The 7,417-nt window shown below is 52.4% G+C and overlaps 1 protein-coding gene across 2 annotated transcripts in view; it reads left to right on the top strand.

Annotated features, from left to right (window-relative positions):
* The window catches only part of GLCE (glucuronic acid epimerase), a 39,766-nt gene continuing 32,349 nt past the window's right edge, over positions 1-7,417 (top strand). The window contains exon 1 of one of the 2 annotated variants that reach the window (XM_061371141.1): positions 1-82. The gene's annotated coding sequence lies outside the window, so the exon portion shown is untranslated. The remainder of the gene's footprint in view (positions 83-7,417) is intronic. The other variant, XM_061371143.1, reaches the window with a different exon arrangement.

Here is a 7,417-nt window from a genome sequence, read left to right as displayed (position 1 = left end):
GGCGTGGCTCGGCGTTGCCCATCCGTGCGCCCCCTCCTGCCCGGCGCTCGGGTTCCGCCGCCAGGGAGGCCCGCGCCCGCAGGTAGGAACCGGCCCGGCCCCCTCTGCTCCCCGCGGGCCCGGGCCCTCCGCTGCCCCCCGGGGGGCTTTCCCCAGCCCCTCCACAGAGGCCGTGCCCCCTCCGCAGCTCCGCTTCCCGGTGAGAGCGGCCTCGGGGCTCGGCTGTGTCCTCCGGCGGGCTGGGGCTGCCCGGGAGGGCTGCGGGGGGAGCCGGGGCCGGCCTCACCCCGCGCCGCCGGTGCCTGGGTGTGCTCGGCCTGCGCTGGGGGGGTTCGGGGCTCCCACCCCCGGGGTTCCAGCGCCGAGTCCTGCCTGGGAAGCCTCCAGTCAAGGAGAACCGGGCTCCCGGGGGTTAATGGCGGTAATTGAGGCCTCCGGCACCGGTGAGCTCCGGGGTGTTCCGTGGATGGAGGCAGAGGCGCCTCCTGTGTCTCGGCAGCGTGATGGGGGTGTCACTGTTGAGGTGGTGCCTGATACCCCAATGCACCTGGGGGGGGATAAGGAATGGTGTTTAATCAGCTTTAAGGCAGGAAGGGGGTGGATGTCGTTGGGTCGGCTCCCAGTATAGAGCAGCCGCTGCTGCTGGGGCAGCTTGGCTGGGTACTGGGTTGTTCCTGTGCTGTTGCGGGTGCCCTTCTGCTCCATAAAGGTGTTTTGCATGTGTCTGTATCTGTCCCAAGGGGTAACAAAACCAACACGGAGGCAGTCACAGTAAGGCTGAGCTGCTTCATCAGGTGTCCCTAAAGCTAAACTCCACTTGTGCTTCCTTACTCTTCAGTTCCTCACTGGGAGCTTAAGGTGAGTTAGACCTTGTCAAACCAAGGCCTTGGAACTGCTTCTGTTAGCAGCAAACTGTTGGTGCTGTTGGGATCAGGGAGGTATCGGCCGCTTCCAACCGTGTTTGTGTGAGGGATCTCTGCGTGCTCCAAGCAGGAGGTGTCACAAGATGAAATAGGCTTTGATAGGAAGGCTGTGGGGAGGGGGGCTTGGTACTGGAGGTGTTTTAGTACAGGACCAGTTGTTGTCATTGCTCTCCTTTAATGGATCTTAATTCAAAGAGATGCGGCCTGTTCATGCTCTTCGTTTTGCTTCTGGAATTCACACCCACTTGAGCAGTGTGAGGAGGAGAAACCCTGATGGATGCCCTCCCTGGGAAGGGGGAAATGAAGCAATAGCCATGTGTTCTTGGGAGAGCTAGAATGAGGACCAGTGAGCAGGGGGAGCATGAGGACAGTGTGTTCCAGGGTATGTACGGTGGCTGCTGTCAGAGTACAGCGTGCCCATCAGCTGCTATGGACCTCGTGTTTGAAACCTTGTGCTTTTATAAGGGTGGGTAGGGACAGGCCAAGGGGAATGGCTTGAACCTGCCCGAGGGGAGACTGAGCTGAGCTCTTAGGCAGAAGCTCTTCCCTGTGAGGGTGCTGAGGCGCTGGCACAGGGTGCCCAGAGAAGCTGTGGCTGCCCCATCCCTGGCAGTGCTCAAGGCCAGGTTGGACACAGGGGCTTGGAGCAAGCTGCTCCAGTGGAAGGGGTCCCTGCCCGTGGCAGGGGTTGGAGCTGGAGGAGCTTTAAGGTCCCTTCCAACACAAACCAGTCCATGATGATTCTATGAAAGTGTGGAAGGTGTCTCATAATGAAAGAGATTTTGGGCACTTTACTGTAATGCAAAGTTAGGAGAACACAAGTTGTGCTTATGCTGTAGTGGCAGACAGGTTTGAGCCTCCGTGGGCTGTTCTGCCCATTTGGAGATGCACAAGAGGGATGCCTGGCAGTAGAATCACCATGCCAACTTTTACCTGATATATTGTGCCTTTCAGCAGGATTTTAATGTTTTGAAAGCAGATACCTCCCAGGTAGTGGAAGAGGATCAGTGTATGTATGGGAGTGAGATCTTCTAGCTTTTCCAAAGGGTGCTTGTTAGGTTCAGGGTGAGCGCAGCCCAAAAAGTGTGGAGTTTTGGGGTGGTTTTATCCTTTTGAGTTAGGAACTTGAGCCTTTTGGTTTGTTCCATGAGATACTGCCAGTCGTTAATAGTTCTGCTAGTTAGAACTGGCCAAGCAAGAAAGGCTTTTAAGGACATGTGCTTCTAACTTGGCCAGTTGGAACAAGCCTTAACAATATTTAATGCATGTGTGGAGGCTTCTTGCCCTGCTAAGATGCTCTTTGGCATGGGTGTGAAATGTGGGTGAGTTACTGCACGCTGTTCACTCAAAGGCATTGGTTTCACTTCAGTGCGAACCCTTCGGATCCAGTCAGGGATCAGCAAATAGAGCTGGGGTCAGAGGCACCTCGGTTAGCCAGGTACACCTTTTATTGAAGCCAGTCCCTCCCTACAGAGACACAGCATCACTTCCACGCCTCCTTGTCTCTGCCCAGCGTGTGGAATGGCCCTTGACACTGTGCTCTAGTAAGGAATGAGGACTTGTTCCAGTAAGGAGATCCTGGCACGGGGCCCTTCAGGTGGTGCCTGGGGAAGTCCTTTTGCTTTTCAGGAGGTAAGAACATCCCTGCTGCATCCGGGGTGGTGGCTATGCCCTTTTCTAGCGATCAGTTGAAGTATCCTGAAGCACAGCCTGGAGTAAGTGGCCCCTTTTCTTTACCACGCAGCGTGTTGCACAGTTAAGAATTAGTAGGGACCTGGAATGATTAGTATCTGGCTGCTGGCCCAGAAAGAAGGAAAGCTGGATCTGGCAGCATTTGACAGTAATTTTCTGTAAGACAAGTGTCCTTAGCTCTTTCATTGTCCAATTGATTCCTTAACAATAGCGCTCCCATTTGTAATGCTGGGTCTATAGGGCTACTCCACAGGAAAAGAGAGAGGAGCACAAGTCCTGCAGTAAACAGGTGATGGCTACACAGAAACAGGTAAATGTGGGTAAAAATAAAACCAACAAAACCCCAAAAGCCACCCAAAATGTTTGGCAGTGGTGACCTACGGTGTTGTAGCATGAAGAGGTGATAACCGAAACACAATGGTCTCTTTGCCTTGTGGTCTCTGGTGGTTTTCTTCTTTCTTCCTTTCCTATCTCTGCTCTTTCATTAAGAGAAGGACTTCACTGAGGTTACATCTAAAGTCGTTCTCTTTCTCAGAACATTTAATTGAGGCAGAAGATTAAAAGGCATCTACTTGTGGTGCTTCTTAAACCGGTTACTTGCATGTTTGGGTATGTTTTTAATGAAGCAGCTTTCATGTCTGAGCCGCAGTCAGAACTTCGAGCTCTGATTTCTGCTGGGTTTCAAAGCAATTCACTCATCAACTGCTTCAGCTCTGGGGGCCCCAGTGCAGGAGGGACATGGAGCTGCTGGAGTGAGGCCAGAGGGGGCCATGGAGGTGCTGTGAGGGCTGGAGCAGCTCTGCTCTGGAGCCAGGCTGAGAGAGCTGGGCTGGGGCAGCCTGGAGAAGAGAAGGCTCCTGAAGGGGAGACCTGAGAGCAGCTCCAGTGCCTAAAGGGGCTGCAGGAAACCTGGAGAGGGGCTTGGGACAAGGGATGTAGGGACAGGCCAAGGGGAATGGCTTGAACCTGCCCGAGGGGAGACTGAGCTGAGCTCTTAGGCAGAAGCTCTTCCCTGTGAGGGTGCTGAGGCGCTGGCACAGGGTGCCCAGAGAAGCTGTGGCTGCCCCATCCCTGGCAGTGCTCAAGGCCAGGTTGGACACAGGGGCTTGGAGCAAGCTGCTCCAGTGGAAGGGGTCCCTGCCCGTGGCAGGGGTTGGAGCTGGAGGAGCTTTAAGGTCCCTTCCAACCCAAACCATTCCATGATCACTTTAGCCTTGAGCTTCAGACCTAAAAATGTCAGATATTCCTCTTTTACAATATTGCCATTTTGTGATGTTTTTCCTTTTTTTTCCCCCTAATGCTAAAATTCTGATGCTTCTAAAGCAAATTTGTGGAATCAACACTTACAATTGGGAAGTATTTCCTCGTGCCAGTATCCCTTGTGCACCTTTAGCTTTCCTGCAGCCTCACTGGATTTTCACTTCGCGTTTCTGGAATGAAATGGGAATTTGCTTCCTCTCAGCACTCACTGTTTGCTTGACTCCCCCTTGCCCCCGTGCTCCACAGTCACAGCTCTTGCTTCTGTTTCTTCACCTCTTTTCCTCTTGGCATCCTTTTTGCTTCCTGCTCCTTGTTGGTGTCTTTTCAGCGCTGGAAGGTTACACCTCCTCTGTGTGTGATAAGTGGGTTGCTGGCTTCAAAATCCCTCCTCATTGCTGATCTTGGTGCCAGCTGAGCCACAGGTGAGCCTCAGCTCTTGCCTTCAACGTGAGTGAAGCATGGCTCAGACCTGGGGCAGCACAGACAGGCTTTGTAGTGCTCTAGGTAATGTTTAACCAAGTTTACCTGCTAACCCCGCATAGCTCCTGAGCCACGCTTTAAATGTTAATAGTGAATTGGATATATTGGAGGTGGCAGAGGAATGCACGGGAATGAGATCCTTCTGAAGCAAGCTGGCTGCTCATTCCAAAGGCAGTGAGCTTTTAATTAGTGCCTCATCTCAAGTATGGCACCTTTTGTTTTGTCCTCATTTGTATTGCTTGTGTTATGAGAGTTAAAGATAACCGGTGTTCCCCTGGTATGGGAGCCAGTTGGCTGGTGTCACTGTATAAGGTGTGATTTACAGGCTTTAGGTAACAGGTAGCTTGTTGATGACAGAATGGATTGGTTTGGCCATGGGTTCAGGAGGTGGGGTTTATTGTTGTCCATAGTCACACTTATGGAAATGAAGATGTTCAGGGAATACCCATGTTGTTCCTGTGCAGTATCTCCTGGATAGAGGCTTTGGAGCATTGACTCGTGGCTCTTTCAGGAATGATGTGTTCCCTGTTTCATGATAATGAAGTCTTCCATACAGTAGTACCTGAAGCAGCAAGGTTAGCCACTCAAGCACCCAACCCAGTGAGGCTTGAGCTTCAGAATGTTCAGGGCTAATGCACAGACCCATGAAAAGGCAAGGGAAGGACAGAGCTGAAGTGGCTGAGTGTGAAATGAGCTTGGCTTGCTGGTGGTAGAACACTTGATAGTCTCGTGTGTGGTGGGGAGCAGGAAGGGTAACGCTTGCTTTAGCTTCTCAGGTGGCTTCAGTCGAGCTCTGTGTTTTCTGTCCTCTTCTTGCCCTGAAAAACAAAGCCTGTTCCAGAATACTGGGGCTTTCCCTGTGTGCCTGGTTCAGGCTGTGCTCTGGTGGGAAGCCCTCTGAAGAGGCCGGTTTGAAAGGAGCATCCCTGAGCCGGTCTAACGCAGGAAATGGGGCTGTTTGCGTGCTCCTTTTCCTCTTTTTAATTGCTTTAAGTTATGCAGGAAATTCCAGGTGGTTCTGGAACAAAAGCTGGTGATCAGGAGCAACAAGAGCCGGTGAGGCCGTGGGGCTGCCCTTGGAGGTGAGAGCTCCGGATCTGTGTTTGAGCTTCTCAGTCTTGGAGACACCAAAGGTTGAGCTCGACTTCAGTGAGTGTGTCTGGTGCTTGAACAGGCAGCTTTGTGCCTCGTCAGCTCTGGTTTCCATGCTGCAAGTGATGATTTCCCTGTTTCTTCCAGGGTGTGGTTTTCCTGAAGAGCTGTTTCTGCTGGTTTCATTCCCTTGTGGAAAAAAGGAAGTGTAAATCTGAACAAAACAAGCTTATTTTCCCCATTGTTCTATTGAAGGAATGTTTGAATTCCCTGTAGGAATCTTCTCAACAATACCAAGAGATCCCAAATATTTCCTGGAAAAAAAAAAAGAACACTTGAGGAAATAGGAATTTGGTTCTATTGGTCACTTGGAATGGGTGAATGCCAACCTGCTCCCATGGAAGGTGTCCCTGCCTGTGGCAGGGGTTGGAACTGGATGAGCTTTAAGATCCAACCCAAACCATTCCATGATTCTATGATGTATTCATGGAACCCTCCTGTTCAGAGGTTCCTGACATGAAGCTGAACACAGAAAGCTGCTGTTACATTGAGCAGGTTTTATCGAGTTCTTTAACAGAACTAAGGCTGTGTTAACTGCTCTGTGTATCACGGGGATAATCGGCTCTTGCCATCGCTGCTGTTTAATGTAGGCTTTCTTAAAACCCCTAAGGAGCTTTCCTCTCCTCATAGGGCTTTCAGACGTTTCCTTTCCTAATGATAAATGTCAACAAATGAGATCAGAGCATCTTCTGCTGCGGGAAGGAGAGGTCATTTTCTCAGTGTGGTTTGGGCTTCGGGGGGGGTGTTTCAGTGTACTTCATGTGGCTGAGAAACCAGAATAGATCCCATACCTCATCATGCAGAGAAGGGGAGCATTTGGTGATACGTGGCTGCTGGCAGGACCCACTGGGACCCTCTGGTTGTATGTAAAGGGAATATGGATGTGCGGGCAGGGATTCTCCAGGGCTTGAGGGGGTTTGCTGCGGGTTGAAGGTACAAAGAATGAGGCATCTGTGGAAGAACAGGGAAGATGCTGAGTGCAGGTGTGGTTGTCATGATGTATTTTTAATCGCTACTTAAATAGCTGTGCACCTCTGCTTCATTTCATAATGGGTTTAGGGTGCTTTTCCTCCTTGCCTACGTGACAAACCAGCACTGGAGAAGGTGAATTTGGATCAGATGCCACCCGAAGCCGGTCCCGCAGCCGAGGCGCTGGAGATGCGCGCGCTCTGTGCGCTGACAGCCGCCTGCCTCCGCCTGTTAGTGGGGTTTGCTCTAATTCATGCACGGAGTATGCTTCCAGAAGAGTCTGAATTCCCCAGGAAGTGAAGCTGTCAGAAGAGCTGCTCGCTCTTGGGTAGGCGGGAGGAAGAGCTGCATCCTGCTCAGCCATATGTTAGCGGTGGCTTAAAGACAGCAGGGGTTTAGGATTCAAGAAGGGTGAGGATGCAGTCACCCCTAAGCCCAGGCAGAGCAGGACCCCAGCACTCGCTGTGTGGGGCTACAGGTGGATCTCTGCTGTTCAGCTTCCAGAAATGCTCCCTGATGCCTGTGGCCTCACAGGCACCAGGGTATTCCTGGTCCCTTTGTCCCCAGAGTGAGGGAGCTCCCTGTGACCTGCTCTTGGGCTTCTCTTCCAGCCACTCTGCTTGGAGCCTGTACCGAGCTTCATGGAGAAAGTGGAGCTGTTGGAGTGAGCCCAGAGGAGGCCATGGGGATGCTGCGAGGGCTGGGGCAGCTCTGCTCTGGAGCCAGGCTGAGAGAGCTGGGCTGGGGCAGCCTGGAGAAGAGAAGGCTCCTGAAGGGGAGACCTGAGAGCAGCTCCAGTGCCTAAAGGGGCTGCAGGAAACCTGGAGAGGGGCTTGGGACAAGGGATGTAGGGACAGGCCAAGGGGAATGGCTTGAACCTGCCCCAGGGGAGACTGAGCTGAGCTCTTAGGCAGAAGCTCTTCCCTGTGAGGGTGCTGAGG

This window comes from Neopsephotus bourkii, unplaced genomic scaffold (assembly GCF_033783945.1).
Source record: "Neopsephotus bourkii isolate Nb327-2 ecotype Australia unplaced genomic scaffold, CSIRO-AGI_Nbou_v1 NB_1572, whole genome shotgun sequence".
NCBI classification, from domain to species: Eukaryota; Metazoa; Chordata; class Aves; order Psittaciformes; family Psittacidae; genus Neopsephotus; species Neopsephotus bourkii.
The sequence above is the reverse complement of the archived record's forward strand: the minus strand, read 5'-3'. Positions and strand labels throughout refer to the sequence as shown.